Source organism: Mustelus asterias, chromosome 21 (genome assembly GCF_964213995.1).
Source record: "Mustelus asterias chromosome 21, sMusAst1.hap1.1, whole genome shotgun sequence".
Classification (NCBI taxonomy): domain Eukaryota; kingdom Metazoa; phylum Chordata; class Chondrichthyes; order Carcharhiniformes; family Triakidae; genus Mustelus; species Mustelus asterias.
In genome coordinates, this window is record NC_135821.1 from 43,590,378 (window position 1) to 43,609,547 (window position 19,170).

The window sequence follows — 19,170 nt, forward strand, 5'->3', positions numbered from 1 at the left end:
GGTTGGATGGATTAGCCCTGGTAATTGTGTGGGGTTACGGGGCTAGGTCAGGGGAGAGGGCCTGTGTGAGATACTCTGTCAGAGAGTCAGAGCCAAATGGCCTCCTTTGGCACTGTAGGGATTCTATAATCCAGTTGACAAGTAGCAGCTAAAATTGATGCTGTGCAAGTCTAGATAATGACCACCTCCAGAATGTGAAATCCCTGTTGTAGAGTAAAGGGTTAACATCAAAATCACATGATGCTGATGCAGTGATGATGTAACATCACATGATTGAGTAACAAGAGATCTGGAGGGAGGAGAAGTTCCAAACTTGTGCAGAGGTCTAAATATGTACATAGTAGCTATAAATAAAGTGTGATGGTTTTAACAACCTACAATCTTGAGCAGCTTGTTTTGGGAGAATAAGCAAACCCCAAAGAACCCTGTCTAACCCCCAAACACAACAAAACAGCGGTCATCAGGTCTCCCACCATCTTTGGAATTCCCAATCATCAGAAGCTGAAGTGAAACCACCAGCAACTCAAGGAGAAGGATGGCCGATCATCATCAAGACAGCAAAGGTTGGACGTTAAAGGTGGTTATACCAAATATTTCCTGCAAGTACAGCAAATTAAAGTTGATAAGAACTATGATTTTTTTTAGAGGAAGTAATTTTTGGTTTGCCATGAGTAACTAAACATGCACTGAATTTTAAAAATTGAATTGAAGATTTTATGAAGTAACTCATTTTAAATATCCAAATCCAATTAAATATTCAGTCCAAAGGTGTGTGGGTTAGGTGGATTGGCCATGCTAAATTGCCCCTTAGTGTCAAGGGGGACTAGTTAGGGTAAATGCATGGGGCTGTGGGGATAGGGCCTCTGTGGGATTGTGGTTGGTGCAGACTCGATGGGCCGAATGGTGGACTCTTGCACTGTAGGGTTCTATGATTTTATGATTAAGCATAATTGAATGTATTTTAGTTTTCTGCCTTCCATAATTTAAGGCAATGTTTTTGTCTATTCACTTATTTTATAGTGAATGTCGGTGGCACAGTGGTTAGCACTGTTGCCTCACAGCGCCAGGGACCCGGGTTTAATTCTTCCCGTGTCTGCATTGGTTTCCTCCCACAGTCCAAAGATGTACGGGTTGGGTTGATTGGCCATGCTAAATTACTGCTTAGTGTCGGGGGATTAGCAGGGTAAATACGTGAGGTTATGGGAGGAGGGCCTGGGTGGGATAGGATCAATGGGCTGAATGGCCTCCTTCTGCGCTGTAGGGATTGTATGATTCTATGATTTCATAGAATCCTTACAGCAGAAGGAGGCCATTGAGCCTGCACCGACAACAAGGCTATCCAGGCCCTATCCCTGTAACCCCGCTATTTAACATCCTTGTTCCCTTGACACTAAGCAGCAATTTAGCATAGCTAATTAGCCTAACACTGCACATCTTTCGACTTTGGGGGGAAACTGGAGCACCCGGAGGAACTCCACGCAGACACGGGGAGAATGTGCAAACTCCACAGAGACAGTGACCCAAGGCCGGAATTCAACAATGCTAATCATGATTCTATGATCTATTATTTTCCAATTTGATTCCCTTCTCCTGAAAAGCTGCCTTTATGATTCTTCTGTCCTGTAAAACGAGTGCTTGAAATTTGATCAATGTTCCTCACCAAGATCTATTATATTGTTTTGGTTCATTGTTACACCATCAATGGAGAATGCCTCACTCTACAAAATTAGCAAGTAGAACTGCGAGCCTGCTGTGGTGAACTGTGGTCTCCATGATTGCCTCTGCAAGACGTGCCGGATCATCGACACGGATGCCATCATCTCACGTGAGAACACCATCCACCAGGTACACGGTACATACTCTTGCAACTCGGCCAATGTTGTCAACCTGATACGCTGCAGGAAAGGATGTCCCGAAGAATGGTACATTGGGGAGACCATGCAGACGCTACGACAACGGATGAATGAACACCGCTCGACAATCACCAGGCAAGAGTGTTCTCTTCCTGTTGGGGAACACTCCAGTGGTCACGGGCATTCGGCCTCTGATCTTCGGGTAAGCGTTCTCCAAGGCGGCCTTCACGACACACGACAACGCAGAGTCGCTGAGCAGAGACTGATAGTCCAGTTCCGCACACATGAGGACGGCCTCAACCAGGACCTTGGGTTCGTGTCACGCTATCTGTAATCCCCATGACTTGCCTGGGCTTGCAAAATCTCACTAACTGTCCTGCCTGGAGACAATACACATCTCTTTAACCTGTGCTTAATGCTCTCTCCACTCACATTGTCTGTACCTTTAAGACTTGATTACCTGTAAAGACGTGCATTCCAACCATTATTTTGTAAATTGAGTTTGTGTCTTTATATGTTCTGTTTGTGAACAGAACTCCCACTTACCTGACGAAGGGGCAGCGCTCCGAAAGCTCGTGGCTTTTGCTACCAAATAAACCTGTTGGACTTTAACCTGGTGTTGTGAGACTTCTTACTGTGTCTCCATGATTCACAGTGACAGGGAGAAAATGGGATGCTCCCTGCGTGACAGAAACTTCATCAGTAGAGTGACTCTTCCGTTGCTGAGTAAGTGGGTTTCTGTGGCAAGATTGAGGTTTAACTTGTTTTGAACAGTGAATATGTATTTGGAGGTTGATTTTCTACGAATTACCTTGGCTGCTTTGGATTAAAATTCACGTGGAAGTTGTGTGAATCTGCCGGCAAGGAAGAGAGATCGTTGAAGATGAGAAGGAGCTTGTGGGTTTTACACTGGATCACACCGCCTGCCAATTCATGATTTATCCCATTTCTTCCTATGAACCATTGCCAAGGGGCATGTGATTTTCTTAAAAAGAAACTGTTCTTCCAGCAGAGACCCCTGGTGCACCTGAGAACAATTATTCCGGCAGTCTGTTTTTTTTTTCCACTGTGGTCAAGACGGGCTTCTATACATTGGTTCATCACACGCATAAACCCAGCTCTAAATATCATTGGCAAGAAACCACCTCGGTCTTTAAATCGTTTCTTCCCCTTCCACATTTGCAATTCATTTCTGGATAAAGCCATATCAGTTTTCTGTTTCTGTTTTGCATGCTTACATGTACTGTTTGAGATGACAGAATTTATGGTTCCTCACACACATACATATATATCACCATCATTTTGTTGGATTACTGAGGATGGCTACATTTTTCAAATCTTTTACCTCTCTGCTTTGGACATTTTCAAATTCCTTGGTCTTCGGCTGCACTTAAAAGGGAGCCTGGCTCCCTCCACCCTCAAGAATGTTTCCACTTGTCCATATAACAAGAGAAAATAGTCCAACACTCCAAGGAGAATGAAGAAGGAGCCCCACTAGTACATTATGGACAGCACGGTGGCACAGTGGTTAGCACTGCTGCCTCACAGCGCCAGGGATCCGGGTTCAATTCTGGGCTTCAGGTGACTGTGTGTGGAATTTGCATGTTCTCCCTGTGTCTGCGTGGATTTCCTCCAGGTGCTCGGGTTTCCTCCCACAGTCCAAAGATATGCGGGTTAGGTGGATTGGCCATGCTGAATTGCCCCGTAGTGTCAGGGGGATTAGTGGGGTAAATACATAGGGTTACGGGGATAGGTGCTGGATGGGCCGAATGGCCTCCTGCTGCACTGTAGGAATTGTATTCTATTCTATGATTATTTCAGTGACATTTTGTCCTCCAAACAAACACTCGCTCACTCCCCTCTATAGTGTTTTGAATGAAAATGACATCAAATGGATTTGTTAAGGAGAGGGCACTGGCCATTCCTGTTGCTGAGGGCAAATAAACCTGTTGGACATTAACCTGGTGTTATGAGACTTCTTACTGTGCTGAGGCTGCAGTCAGGTCTTCTTGCCAGAGATGCTCATGGTCATCTTACAAGGCCATCTGCTGTCCCCCCTACTGAAAACCAGCAACCATCCATCAGTCATGCTGCAATCATTGGACTATCACTGCATCGGAGAACCAGGATGGGCAAAGGCACACAGAGGATCACCACAATGGGAATGCAGAAGTGTGATTATGTTATGTTTATACGCAATAGATGATTTTTTAATGTTGGCTCTTATTTGTGGTTGGGGGGGGGACAATGCGATGGTCAGGGACAGAGGTAAGGAACGTAGGTCTGTTGGTGAATGGGGAATTGGATTGTAGTTGCTGCTATCTCTCTCAAGTTAGTTGTACATGATATGCAGCCTGGGCAGAAAGAGGCTTGATGTGGAGATGCCGGCGTTGGACTGGAGTAAACACAGTAAGAAGTTTGACAACATCAGGTTAAAGTCCAACAGGTTTATTTGGGAGCAAATGCCACTCGCTTTCGGAGCGCTGCCCCTTCGTCAGGTGGAGTGGAGAAATGCTCACAAACAGGGCATACAGAGATACAAACTCAACTTACAGAATAATGATTGGAATGCAGTCTTTACAGATAATCAAGTCTTAAAGGTACAAAGAATGTGAGTGGAGAGAGCATTAAGCACAGGTTAAAGGGATGTGTATTGTCTCCAGACAGGACAGCCAGTGAGATTTTGCAAGTCCAGGCAAGCTGTGGGGGTTACAGATAGTGTGACATGAACCCAAGATCCCAGTTGAGGCCTGGTGATTGTCGAGCGGTGTTCATTCATCCGTTGTCGTAGCGTCTGCATGGTTTCCCCAATGTACCATGCCTCGGCTTTCCATCTTTCTGTTTCACTTCCTCTTTTCTTCTCTGTCTTCCGCCACTTCCCTCTTCCAGCAGCCGACCTGCTCCACATGACATCTACTTATTCTCCCATTTTGTGCATGATGCGCGATTAATTCACTCGGGAGGCGAGGACGTACCCGGGAATAAAGGCTTTTATTCACAACAAGAATAGAGCACACTGCTTAACAATACTATCCCAGACTAAGGGCTACTAGGAAGTAGCAGTGACCTTTTTACTCCTGTAAGAAGGCGGAGCCAAACGGAGTGTACCACAGAACAATGCTAACAGGTGGAACACCCCAACCCTAACCCCAACAGTAACAAGAGTAACATATGTACAAGTACCCATAGTGGTAACCATCTATGGTTCACCACAGTGCAGTATTCCAAGGAAAAGACAGACTAGAATGCCAATATTTTGGAGCAACTGGTTGGTTCAGAATCCTTCAAGTCAGCATAAAGTCCTTCAGCACTCACCAAAGCATTCCCTGTAGACCTGTACAGCTTACAACAACTATGGAAATCACCAAACCCCTGCAGAATTGGTGGGAGTTCCTTCATGCTTCAATTAAAGTTTAAGTTTATTTTTTTATGTAGGCTTACATTAACACTGCAATGAAGTTACTGTAAAAATCCCCTAGTCACCACACTCTGGCACCTGTTCGGGTACACTGAGGGAGAATTTAGCATAGCCAATGCACCTAACCAGCACGTCTTTTGGACTGTAGGAGGAAACCGGAGCATCCGGAGGAAACCCATTCGGACATGGGGAGAACATGCAGACCACACAGACAGTGACCCCAAGCCGGGAATCGAACCTGGGTCCCTGAAGCTGTGAGGCAACCATGCTAACCACCGTGCCGCCATGCCGCCCATAGTTAATGCCATGTTCTGCTGGTGGAAGGGATACAGAGGTTGATAGCTGGAGGGGGGAACCCTTAAATGGCAGTGTTGATGTTAGTTCAGCAATGTACAGGACTGACAGCAGGAGTTGCTGCCTCTGTTTACTTCTCATGGTAGACATTAGCCTTTAACACCTGCACCAAGATGATGCCTCGTCTGATTCAGGTACAAGTGTGCATGCCAATAATGGAAGCATTTGTGGTTTCCAAATGGCACCTAAAAATAGACATTACCAATTCCAATTTTGTACCCAAAAGTTTGAGGCTGGAATTTTCCAGCCGTTCAGGCCAGCGGGGTTCTCTGGTCCCGCTGCAGTGAACAGAGATTTGGCTAAGCGTCAGATTCTTCTTCCTCGCTGGCAGCGGCAGCAGGGCGTGAACGGCCGGTAAAGCCCAGCCTTAGTTCTTCAGCCTCAGAACCTTTCTTTCAGTATTGTGCTTGTTAGAGGTAGCTTTTCTTCATGCGCAATAGACTGTTATTGTTTGGATTATAATGCCATACACACTTCCTGTACCGATTAATTTATATTCCTGTTGAAGACAATGTGGACAAGAGCCCATGTGCAAAGGTTAGCAAGCTTGCTATGATTCTCACTGACCCCTGATAGTCATGGTAGCACGTGTTAAGATCTCTGATTTAAAAATAACAGAGTAATGAGATTAACATTAACACAGAGGTAGTAGGTGGACCACACAACGTATTAACATCAGCTGAGCACAGAAGCAGCAGGTTGAATTATTTGAGGGTGCCAATGGCAAGAGCTGCACCCTCACCCTTCCGTATTACGGCGATGAGCTCCAGGGTGCGAGGGTAGGTGGTGTGGGCCCCCTCACCCCCCCATTTCATGTGAAACACCCTGTGAGAAACACACCCCTCGAGAGCATGTGAAATTCAGCCCAGCTGAATTTCTCCAGGTTCTTGTACATCCTGGAAGTCCAAAAAATAGCAAGTTCAGAAAGTAAGGAAGCATCAAAGATGGTGCTAGTGATAGGGGCCACAACTGTCTGGCCTCGCACAGCCCGCCAGTGAGAACGGAGGGTTTGGCACTCAGCCAAATCTCCATTCACTGGAGTGGGACAGAAGAATCTCAGCTGGCAGACAAGGTCAGAGAATTCTGCCCAGTATAGATTTAATAAAGTGATAAGATAACTCGACCTCAGAAGGTTACATGCACCTACGTGGCCTAATTCACCACTTGGTGGTTTTGCGTTTTCAGAATTTTTGGAGTTACGTTTCGTACGGCGTTTAATTCAGAGAAAAGGTCTCTCATAGATTGGAAAATATATCACCAATGTCTAAAAGTTTTAGAAATTTCAGTGGAACATTGCAATCTGTCAGTTAGTTTTCTTGAGACTGAAGAGTTATAATTGAAAGAAATGTTATTGTTTTAATTGTCGGGTGGAAAGCAAATCTAAAGGAATCTTATGGATGGCACAGTGGTTGGCACTGTTGTCTCACAGTGCCAGGGACCCGGGTTTGATTCCAGCCTCTGGTGACTGTCTGTGTGGGGTTTGTACATTCTCCCCGTGTCTGCGTGGGTTTCCTCCAGGTGCTCCAGTTTCCTCCCACAGTCCAAAGATGTTCAAGTTAGGTTGATTGGCCATTGTAAATTGACCCTAGTGTCAGGGGGATTAGCAGGATAAATATGTGGGGTTACGAGGATGGGGTCTGGGTGGGATTGTTGTCGGTACAGGCTCGATGGGCCAAATGGCCTTCGCCTGCACTGTAGGGATTCGATGATTCTTACTGTGATTAAATATCAAATTATACCAGAGTAATGGAAAATGCTCCTGCTTCTGGAATTAATAACCTATCCGTTCATAAAGTCAACGCCTTCCAAAAACAGAACAGAAATTCTATGTTAATAATTCAGGTGACCTATTTTGCTGAAGTTATTAATACTGAATAAATATCATGCTGCGTTTAATAAACCATTCTTCCACAGAATAGATATCCAATCTCCTCGAGGCCAACAGTGGGAGACACACCACACCAGCTGCAATCTTGCTACTTGGGACGTAGGAAGGATGAGATATCTTGAACATGTTTAGACATGTCATAACAAATGGAAGCAGATGTTTCGGCTGCTAGTTTAAAATGAGGGAATAAAAATGGGAATAAACTTTCAGATTGATACAAACTAGGAGAATGGAGTTGTGAAAGAGGACACCGAGGAGCTGTTGATTGCTGCTTACTGATTTGATTCATTATTGTCACATGTATTGGTCTACAGTGAAAAGTATTGTTTCTTGCGCGCTATACAGACAAAGCAGATCATACATAGAGAAGGAAATGAGACAGTGCAGAATGTAATCTTACAGTCATAGCTCGGATGTAGAGAAGATCAACGTGATATAAGGTAAGTCCCTTCAAAAATCTGATAGCAGCAGGGAAGAAGCTGTACTTGAGTCTGTTGGTATGTGACCTCAGACTTTTGTATGTTTTACTTATGGAAGAAGGTGGAAGAGAGTATGTCCGGGGTGCATGGAGTCCTTGATTCTGTTGTCTGCTTTTCCAAGACAGCGGGAAATGTAGATGGAGTTAATGGCTGTGAGGCTGGTTTGTGTAATGGACTGGGATTCCTTCATGGTGCTTCATAGTTTCTTGCAGTCTTGGAAGAGCAGGAGCCATACCAAGCAGTGATACATCCAGAAAGGACGTTATCTGTGGTGCATTTGTAAAAGTTGGTGAGTGGTAGCGAACGTGCCAAATTTCCTTAGCTTCCTGAGAAAGTAGAGGCTTTGGTGGATAGGCAAAAGTTGAAAGTATATCGAACACAAATTATTCCAACTTCCTATGAATGCTTTTCCATTATTTATACAGGCTGAGTTCTACTCCGAGTGAGGAAATGGGTTGCCAAGCGACACATACAAACTGGAATCATTTTTTTTTACTTATCCAGATTTAAATTACGTCATTTATGCTGTTCCTTCAAGCTGGGACTCCAAACTCTTAAAACTGCAATAATACCTCAGTTCCAAGCACTCCCACAGCCTGGGGCCAAACCTTATATTGACCACACTCTGTGAAAAGAACTTCCTAATAATCAGCCCGGAATTTGTTTGTACCCAGGGATTCCTTGTTCTCATTTGTGATGTGTTTAAAAGTTATATATTGATGATTTACCTTTCCCATTCCCTTAATTATTTTACATACCACCCAAACATCACTTCTCATATGACAGGTGGAAAAGCTGGAGACTCTCCAGCCTCTCGTTATAGCTTCGACCTTTGGTACTTTATGGTTTCCTCTTTACTGCCATCAGTGTTTAATTGCTCCCCCTTTTCCTCCAAGACTTGTACTGCTAAATTGCAATTTATGCTATGTTGTATTGAACTGTTTTGACGATTCTACCATCACATTGGCCTTGCTTTATTATTGTCCTGATGGTTACTGATATTGAGCACAATGTCCATTAAGAACTTTAGCTGTTTTCACAGAATCAATGGAATATTTTTGTCCCTTGTTTTACCTTTCTTTACACAGTGGCCTATTGGTTCCCTCAAATTTCATTTGTCGTTTGATTTATGAAAGACACAGAGCCGATTTTTCTGCCCATCAAAGTTCTATTCGTAGTTGAAATAGAAACTCTCGGATAGTTAGGCCGCACTTGGAATATAGTGTTCGATTCTGGTCGCCACACTACCCAAAGGATGTGGAAGCTTTGGAGAGGGTACAGAAAAGATTTACCAGGATGTTGCCTGGTATGGAGGACATTAGCTATGAGGGGAGGTTGGAGAAATATGGTTTGTTCTCACTGGGACGACAGAGGCTGAGGGGTGACCTGATAGAAGTCTACAAGATTGAGGGGCATGGACAAAATGGCTAGTCAGAAGCTTTTTCCGAGGATGGAAGAGTCAATTACTCGGGGGCACAGGTTTAAGGTGCGAGGGGAAAGTTTAAAGGAGATGTACGAGGCAAGTTTTTTACACAGAGGGTGGTGGGTGCCTGGAACTCGCTGCCGAGGGAAGTAGTGGAAGCAGATACGATAGTGACTTTTGATGGGCGTCTGGACAAATACATAAATAGGATGGGAATAGATGGGTAGGGAGTTTTAGTTTAGTTGGGCAGCATGGTCGGTGCAGGCTTGGAGGGCTGAAGAACCTGTTCCTGTGCTGTAATTTTCTTTTTCTCTGACTTTTCCTAGATATTAACTGTGACCAAACACATCCCTTCCCAAAGGCAGGTACACATCTCCATTTGGCTTAAAAACTAATTCTTCTCCAATATATCTGATGTCTGAAATGAGATATAAGAATAAAATTTTGAATTCATCCTTGATCCTTGTTCCAAACGAAGCATGGAGATTCAATTCTGTGTCTATAAGAAATTTTCTTTTTTAATCTAGGAAGAATGAAGGAGGATTGTCATTCAGGCTATGATTATATTCGATAGTGAATACCATGTGTTGGTAGCTCTGCAAATTCAGGCTTACACAATCTCCCAATTAGTTACTTTCGGTGACTATCGAGCAAAAATAAATCTTGTCCAAGCATTAACTGGCGATCGAGCCATTATAAGTGTCACCAAATTCAATTGACGTTTTTACGAATACAATTTCTGCTTTTTTGAATTGGTCAAGCCAATCCTGGAGGACTTTCTCCAGGCAACATTTGCTCTTTCTTTTACCTCAGGCCTGAGATGAAAGTTTCTCACTCTTATCTAGGTGAATGATTCTTAACACTGAGGGAAAAGCGTATATTGCTTTTTAAAAGAAAGAACCATCGCAAAGCCTGATGCACAATGGTTTAATAAGGAGCTGTGGCTAAATGGCCAAAGGTCTGAGCAAATAGGCCCGACATAATTGGACAATCTAAATTAACCAGCAGTCAAGAGCCTCCGCAGCCAGTCATGATGGGAATTCGGACAGGTCTAGGTTAAAGCGCAGGTCTGACGCGAGCAAGGACAAACCTGGACAAAACTGGTGGTGCTCAGTTCTACCCAGATAAGGACAGTATTTGTGTATTTCCCAGTTTCGGCCAGACTCTCTGACACCTTGGATTCTCGCTGTTATCTTGTATGGAAAGGAGTTACATGCACACTGCACTTGAGGATGGAAATTTGGCATGTCAGCTATAACTCTCTCCAACTTTTATAGATACACCATTGAAAGCATTCTTTCTGGTTGTATCACAGCTTGGTATGGCTCCTGCTCTACCCAAGATCACAAGAAACTACAAAAGGTCGTGAATGTAGTCCATCACACAAACCAGCCTCTCGTCCATTGACCCTGTCTGTACTTCCCACTGCCTCGGCAAAGCAGCCAGCATAATCAAGGACCCCACATACTCTGGACACACTCTCTTCCACCTCCTTCCGTCTGGAAAAAGATACAAAAGTCTGAAGTCACATACCAACCGACTCAAGAACAGCTTCTTCCCTGCTGCCATCAGACTTTTGAATGGACCTACCTCACATAAGTTGATCTTTCTCGACATCTGAGCTATGACTGTAACACTTCATTCTGCACTCCCTTGTTTCCTTCTCTATGAACAGTTTGTCTGTATGGCGTGCAAGAAACAATACTTTTCACTGTATACTAATACAGATGACAAATCAAATCAAACACCTCGGGGGTTCTGGCATCTTCCATATATAGAACCTGCAATCCCAATAGGTGATGTGACCCCCACCCAGTAACCTCATTAGTTGGAGACCAGAGAGGGGAATACAAAGAGATATCTGGAGGCCGCCCTCAGTGAAGACTCGACTCGACCTCCAGCGAAGACTCAATCTACAGCAAAGACTAGTCAGAGACCCAGTGACGACGGAAGAGGGCGTGCAAGACCAACCTTCGCTGGGAAGACCCTGAGTTCAAGAGACAGCAGAACTCGGCGACCTGGACCCGGCAGCTTGGTCAAGTTCACCAACACGGGTAGTATCAGAAATCTCAGACAACATAAATTATTGTGGGGATTGAGAGTTATTTTCATATAGAGTTTGTATGATAAGGATTTGTTAATAAAACTGGGTTAAACCTCAAATCAACTCTTGTTCTTTGTTTGTCTCATGAGTAAGAGCACCTGGATAAACAGGTTTTACCATGAACTGGTCGAAGTGTCTAAAGTTACAGATGACACAGGTAAGAAGGAATTCATAAAAAACAACGAGAAATTCTCCAGAAGGCACAAAGAACAAAAAAAGGGAGTATTGAAATTCTTACAAATAACTCACAGCCAATTAAGTATGAGAAAAGCAATAAGTATCATAGAATCCCTACAATGCAAAAAGGTCATCAAGCCTGCACTGACAACAATCCCACCCAGGCCCTACCCCGTTACCCCACATATTTACCCTACTAATCTCCCTGACATCCTCCTAACATTAAGGAACAATTTAGCATGGCCAATCAACCTAACCCGCACATTTTTGGATTGGGGGAGGAAACCGGAGCACCCAAAGGAAACCCACGCAGACACGGAGAGAATGTGCAAACTCCACACGGACAGTGACCCAAGCTGGGAATCGAACCCGGGGTCCCTGGTGCCGTGAGGCAGCAGTGCTAACCATTGTGCCACCGTGCCGCCCGGTAAGCAGAGCAATAAATAAAAACAGAGGGAAGAAGGAGGAATCCAAAAAAAGTTTTAAAGCTATGTTAATAATCAAACGAAGATCAAAGAACAGGTGGGTCCATGGAAGGATTACTCGGGTAAACTTTTTCAGATGATCCGCATATGGCAAATATATTGAATGGATTTTTCACATCAGTTTCCAGAATAGATGTTGCGAAATTCCAGTTATGGAGAATGGAGCTCAGTGATCCATAGCATACACAGAAAGAAACTGATACGCAAAAATTGAAAGGATTAAATAACACACGAATAAGTTCCAAATGTGACGCTGGTAGCAAAACTTAAAAGCTCATGGAACAGTTGACGGCTTGTCTCGATGAATTTAGAACTGGCTTGTCAGCAAAAGACATAGGGCAGTGTTTAATGGAAAATGTTGTGGCTGGAAAAACGGAACCGGTGCAATTCCGGCTGAATCTGTTCTATGATGTCTTCTTCTCTAGTTCTCAGTGCCGCAACCTCCAACATGGGTGGGGCAAGGAGGCAGGTCCTAAATCCACCCCAGCTGGATTGGGGATCGAACCCTGTGTCGTTGGCACCAATCTGCCCCCCCCCCCCCCCCCCCGAAGGAGCCTTGAGTGCCACATAGCACAGTGGTTAGCACTGCTGCCTCACAGCGCCAGGAACCTGGGTTCATTCCAGCTTCGGGTGACTGTCTGTGCGGAGTCTGCGCATTCTCCCCGTGTCTGCATGGGGTTTCCTTTGGGTGCTCCGGTTTCCACCCACAGTCCAAAGATGTGCAGGTTAGGTCGATTTGGCCATGCTAAATTGCCCCTTAGGGGGATTAGCAGGGTAAAAATGTGGGGTTATGGGATAGGGCCTGGGTAGGATTGTTGCCGGTGCAGGCTTGATGGGCCGAATGGCCTCCTTCTGCACTGTAAGGATTGTATGAGTTGCTGTGGCAATATTCATGCATGTTGTAGCCTGGAAAAATGGATAGTGAATGTAGAAACTCCAACTTCCTTCCACCACATGGCCGATCAGGAATCTCTGCCACTTTCACCGCCTGCCATTGGTATATGCTGAAAGGATTTGCAAATTGATACCAATTTGGCTGTGTTATGAACATTCCTTTATTGACTGTTTAGTCCTGTAGTGGGGCTTGAACTCAGCGGTCCTAGCTTAGAGGCCAGCCTCTACCCATTCACTGCAAGACCTCCTCCAGGATATCTACCAGTTATGATATTTGTGAATGGCATGTGCCAACGTTTCTGTAGTGTCATCATGCCATTTGCAAATCTTTGTGGGCAGGTAAGAGTACAAAGAATAGCTCAAACTTTGCCCAAAACCCATGGATCAAATATTTCTGTCATCAGCTTCGCAAAAAACTATGTCCAGCTCTCTGGATTTCTTTTAAAATTCACGGAATGGTTTCAGCACTTGCACAGCCGATACAAAATAAATTTGGCAGTGAAGTTATTTCAAGCTAAAGTACCTGTTTAACATTTTGATAAGTGTTAACTACAATCAGTCAACTGCTTTGACACTGAAAATTGGCCATTACTATTGTGGAATCTCATTTCTTCAGGTTTCAATTATTATTTGAGATTTTTCAAAAATGTATTTATATTCACTTTCCTCCTGTCTCGTTCTTCTCTCTCTCAATCCAATCTTTCTTTCTATCTCTCTTTTTTTTTTCCTGTGCTTGATTTTATTGATTTCTTGTTCAGGTCTTATGCTGTTTATTTTATAATCTTCCCATCTATTGGGTAAGTAATTAATCAATAGCTTGTTCACTCAGATGCCAGATGTCCTGTAGAGGGCACCATGCCATTTCCCAGCTCACACTTCCTACAACATGCCACTTACCATGTTATGGAGTTCAAACGGGCGTGGGCATGTCTGTCCAATTTGCGTACTACAACAACGTTTAACTATCTTCAGGAAGATTAGACAAGTTGGGCTGGATCTTGCTGGTGAGTGGAGTGGGGAAGTGGGCACCTCGCAGCGTGCCCAGTTGATTGCACAGCATTGGTCCGTGAAGAGCCAGCCTTCCGTGGCAACGTTAATGGGCACCATTAATGTGCAAATCCAGCAAGTTCTTAATAACCAGGATGCTAATGGCGAGATGCCATTTGTAGAAAGGAAATAGTGGAATGGTATAAATTGAGCAGCAAATGTTGAGGGTTCACAACTCAAGGCATATCTCTGAACCCCATTAATTTATTGGATAATTTGCTCATCAGTAACAACATGCATTGTTAAGACAGCGTCATCTTTTACTGCAAGAATTGCATCATTGTGCGGATGGACTGAATATGCTGGATAGATCTTAGTGTGTATTTATGTACATACATAATACATACTGGAACAAATAATTTCAGGGGACATACATTATCAAAGGGCAAAAGTAAAAAGGTTTTTAGGAGTGATCATCCATCACATTTTGGTGACACCTAATCAATGTTATTAAAACATCAAATTGGGTATGAGTTGCTTAAAAGTTCATAACAAGTTTGACTGACATTTTACAGGTCACAAACCAATAGTCAATTCAACTGTGCAGTTTTATTTACCCTCTCTGAGAGAAGCTATGCATGCAGTAAAGTGGATTTGGGGAAGAACGATCAGAATGATTTCATATCACTAAGTAATCAAGAAAAGGTCAAGTTACTAAATTTGCTACCACAAGGAGGTGAGACTTGATATAAACCTTCAAACAAATGAAATATATAGAGAATATTGAAGGAAATGTCTCTTGGACAATGAGCATAGGTGCAGAGATGTGCGACGGTCATTGGTTCCAAGCCCTTGGTTAGAGATTAGAAAACAAAACATTTTCCCTGACAGAATGGTGAACAAACTCCAGGAGAAATAGATTTGATCTGGGGTCAATTTGCACATCTAACAATGAGCTGCATTGATATCTGTTGGACAGCAGGTTTGAAGGATGAAGAAATATTTAATAATGGTTTTCTTTGAGGAGATGGGGGCAAAGCACATTACAACCTAAATTAGGAGTTAATGAAGTGATGTGGGGGCATGCCCCACAAAGAAGAATAATAAATGATTTTGAGCTGGGGTTAGTGCAATGGATTGTGTTTTCATGTTGACAAGGACCATTAGACATTTCGATTGGAATTTAATGTAAGTAATGAAGGTCTCACCCTCCGGCTGGATAGCCAACAAAAGTCCCGTATTGTCCCTGTTTGGGAAGTCCCACCAATCAGGCACTTAACAGGGCAGCAGTGGGGCTTCCCTGGGATCAAGATCCCCAGGGGTTTGAGCATGCCTGCTGAGAGCTGCCAGGAAATCAGAGGCTGGCATCTCTTCAGCGCTTGAAAGCGCCACCCATCTGAGGCCAGGAAGGCCAAGGGGCCTAGCACAGCTGAGTGATGGCGGGAGGCGCATGTCACAGGAGGAGTGAGGTGGCTCTCAGTGGATATTCCTATCCATGTCACCGGGTCCCTTGATCAGACACTGAGTGCCTTTGAACAAGGGGAACCCCCTCCTGGGATCATGAAAGCAACTCATTAAGAGCCTCAAATTGGCAACAATTGGTCAATCTGTAAGCCTTGCCCAGCCCCTGGACTTCATCAGGGCAGAGATGGGATGGTAGTGGGGTCAGATTAATACCTCCCTGTCACCAAACTCGTCACGGGAAAGTTTTATGTTCCGCTTTTTAGATCAACAGTGATGGTACAAAAAAACCTCAATAGATGTGACGTCTTGCTATTAACTAAATGTATTGATCTTCATTTAACAATCCTCTGCACAATACTTCATCAGGGTACAAGCAAACTGTATGCACCCTTCATTCTAAATTCAAACATCACTGTACACCTACAAAAAGAAATCCAGGTCTCTGACCCATTAGAGTCACACTGGAAGCCATGGGGAAAAAGTACTAATTGCTTCTTTCTAAGCTCTTGCTCAGATTGCCATGGCATTTTGCCTCAGTTTAGGTTCATAAATTATCCTTGTGTCTTTTTGTCAAATGATTTTAAAAAATGCAAGGCCTAATTGTTCAAAATTTTTACATCCCTTCCTGATCAGGCAGACACACAAAATGTAGCGATCTGCCACTACTTTTAGGATTTCCTGTCAAAAGCAAAAGTGAAAGTGGAATATAATTTTGGGTGTATTCAAGTTAAATGCTTACAACAGGAAAACAGCATCCAATGGATATTCTTGTTCCTTATACCATGCAATGCTTTGCACTCCGAGTTGGAATCATATAAGGCTTACGGGAGTGAATCGACAGGCTGGGGCGGAGGGGGGGTGAGTGGGTGCAGAATGTGAAGGTAGCTAGAATTGGGATTGTGGTCTTTGTCAGCCATGATATCTTAATCATTTCTTAAGTGTAGCTCACCTGATCATTGTTTCTTTGCTGATACTTTCAAACTAAGCAGTGGCTTCAGCTATGGTGTTCACCAGAATGATTGCAGGGATGAAGGACTTGTCTTATGAAGATACATTGGGCAGTTTAGGCCTGTACTCAAGTTTAAAAGAATGAGAGGAGATCTAATTGAGGTAAATAAGATGCTAAAGGGGATTGACAGGGTAGACGTAGAGAAGATGTTTTTTCCTTGTTGGATATTCTAGAACAAGAGGCCATAGTTTTAGGCTGAGGGATGGCAGATTTCAAACAGAAATTAGGAGGAATTACTTCACCCAAAAGATTGTGAATCTGTGGAATTCTCTACCCCAGAGTGTAGTGGACACCAGAACACTAAACAAATTTAAGGAGGCGATAGCAAGTTTTTAATTAGTAGCGGGATGAAGGGCTATGTGGAGTGGGCAGGAAGGTGGAATTGAGGCCAAGAAGAGATCCGCCATGATTGTATTGAATGACAGAGCAGGCTCGATTCAGCCCTAGTTCTTGTGTTCGTTACTCGTATTCTGCAGCTTGTTGTCTTAAGTCTGAGTTGAGCTTTTAACTTTTATATTGGGAAAAATAATGAACTAGTTCGCAATTCGATGAAATTTTTAAAAGTCAATTTTAACTTGAAAATTTAAATTATTTCCTCCTTTCTGCCTTTTCCCCCATTTATAGTTCCCTATATAGGCCTAACATCATTTGGGACTTTATTTGTCTGATTATGAAATGCTGTGTGTTTAATTTTCTAGTTTTATCCACAGTTTTCACTCCCTACCTTATCCACCCCTAAAACTGCAAAGAAACAGTTTCACAGCAAGTCCTTTTGGGTATTTGTTGGGGTCATCATTTCTATTTGGGTCAATTCTAATTATAGCAATGGTAATGAAGCTGCTGTCATAATATTGGGGTAAAACTTGTACATGATATGAATCTTTCCTGACATTACTTGCTTAAAAATTCATAGCAAGCAAAAAAGATGTCATGGCAACCTAGAAAACCTGAATAATTTAATATAGTAATCTGGAGGGGGAAAAGAAGCATTATGACATTTGTGTCAAGGTAATTAAATGGAGGAAAGGGTGACTAATGTGAGACCAGGAATGATTTGGACTCATTTTGCCTTTACAAAAGATAGTTTTCTCGGTTGTAACAATTAACCGTTTGTGTGGCTGTGGATTTTCTGCAGATTCCTTTCATTCTGCGTTTAAATATTTTCATTGATTTTATGCAATCTGTAATTAAACCAAATAATAATTAGACTTCAAAATATTTTCCGTGAGATGATCATGATAGGGCAGGTGTATATGTTTCAATAACTGGAAATATTGATACTCAAAGGACTTGATGGTGTATGTTGTGTGTGCAATCCTGAGGACTGATAGGTGGGAGCTGGCTGCTGCTCATCTGATTAGAACTGGAGGGACACACACTGCCAATGGACAATGCATTTGAAAAATGTTAGTTGGAGTAGGGCGGCACGGTGGCACAGTGGTTAACATTGCTGCCTCTCAGCGCCAGGGACCCGGGTTCGATTCGGGCCTGGGTAACTGTGTGGAGTTTGCATGTTCTCCCCATGTCTGCGTGGGTTTCCTCCCACAGTCCAAAGAAGCGCAACTTAGTTAGATCGGCCATGCTAAATTGCCCCTTATTGTCAGGGAGATTTGCAGGGTAAATATGTGCAATTATGGAGATAGGGCCTGGGTGGGATTGTTGTCAGTGTAGGTTCGATGGGCCAAATGGTCTCCTTCGGCACTGCAGGAATTCTATGATGAATATGCACAGGTATTTGTTGGAATAATTATCACGAGAATTTTTGTTTTTGTCATTAAAAATATTTATCTTCTAAAGAATAATAATCTTCAACTGCATGCTAATTTTCAATTGAATGCATTCAGTCATCAAGACAATGGTCTCCACTGAGTTGTTCAGGAATATGGAGGAATGGAATATGATTGGAATTTTAAAAAAAGCTATTATATTCAGAAAAACATGACAGCAATTTTGTTTCGTTCAGGCTTTGCAGATCCTCTCCCATTATAGAAATTGTCCCATATTCATATTCAGCAGAGTGGGAGAAGCCCTGAGAAAATTCACCCCCTAACTTTTTTGAAGGGGCGAACAACATCCATCTGGTAACCAGATCCAAAACACCTTGTTCTATATATTCCCAGGGCCCAAGCACTCTTTTCAGGTGAAGCAGCTCTTCACGTGCACCTCCTTTTAATTTGGTCTATTGCATTCTCTGCTCCCAATGTGGTCTACTCTACATCGGAGAGACCAAACACAGGCTGGATGACCACTTTGCAGAACATCTTCGGTCTGTCTGCAAGCAGGACCTAGACCTTCCTGTCGCTTGCCATTTCAACACACCACCCTGCTCTGCTGTCCACAAGACCGTCCTTGGCCTGTTGCAATGTTCAAGTGAAGCCCAATGAAAACTGGAGGAACAGCATCTCATCTTTCGATTGGGCACTTTACAGCCTTCAGGTCTGAACATTGAGTTCAACAACTTCAGAGCGTGAACTCTCCCCTCCACCTTCACCCCATTTCCATTTATTTTATTCAATTTCTTCTTTTCATCTTATTCATCCATTTTTATTACCTTATATCCTTTATTTTTATTTTCTTGTTTCCCCACCCCACCAGAACCAACTGCTGCATTCTTACACTCTGCACCTTTGTTCTG

At 43.4% G+C, this 19,170-nt stretch overlaps 1 protein-coding gene across 2 annotated transcripts in view; it reads left to right on the plus strand.

Annotated features, from left to right (window-relative positions):
- The first annotated feature begins 362 nt into the window (after positions 1-362).
- The window catches only part of LOC144509233 (R-spondin-1-like), a 385,657-nt gene continuing 366,849 nt past the window's right edge, over positions 363-19,170 (plus strand). The window contains exons 1-2 of one of the 2 annotated variants that reach the window (XR_013500423.1): positions 381-577; positions 1,599-3,356. The gene's annotated coding sequence lies outside the window, so the exon portion shown is untranslated. Of the gene's footprint in view, positions 578-1,598; positions 3,357-19,170 lie in introns of those variants that run through there. The other variant, XM_078237788.1, reaches the window with a different exon arrangement.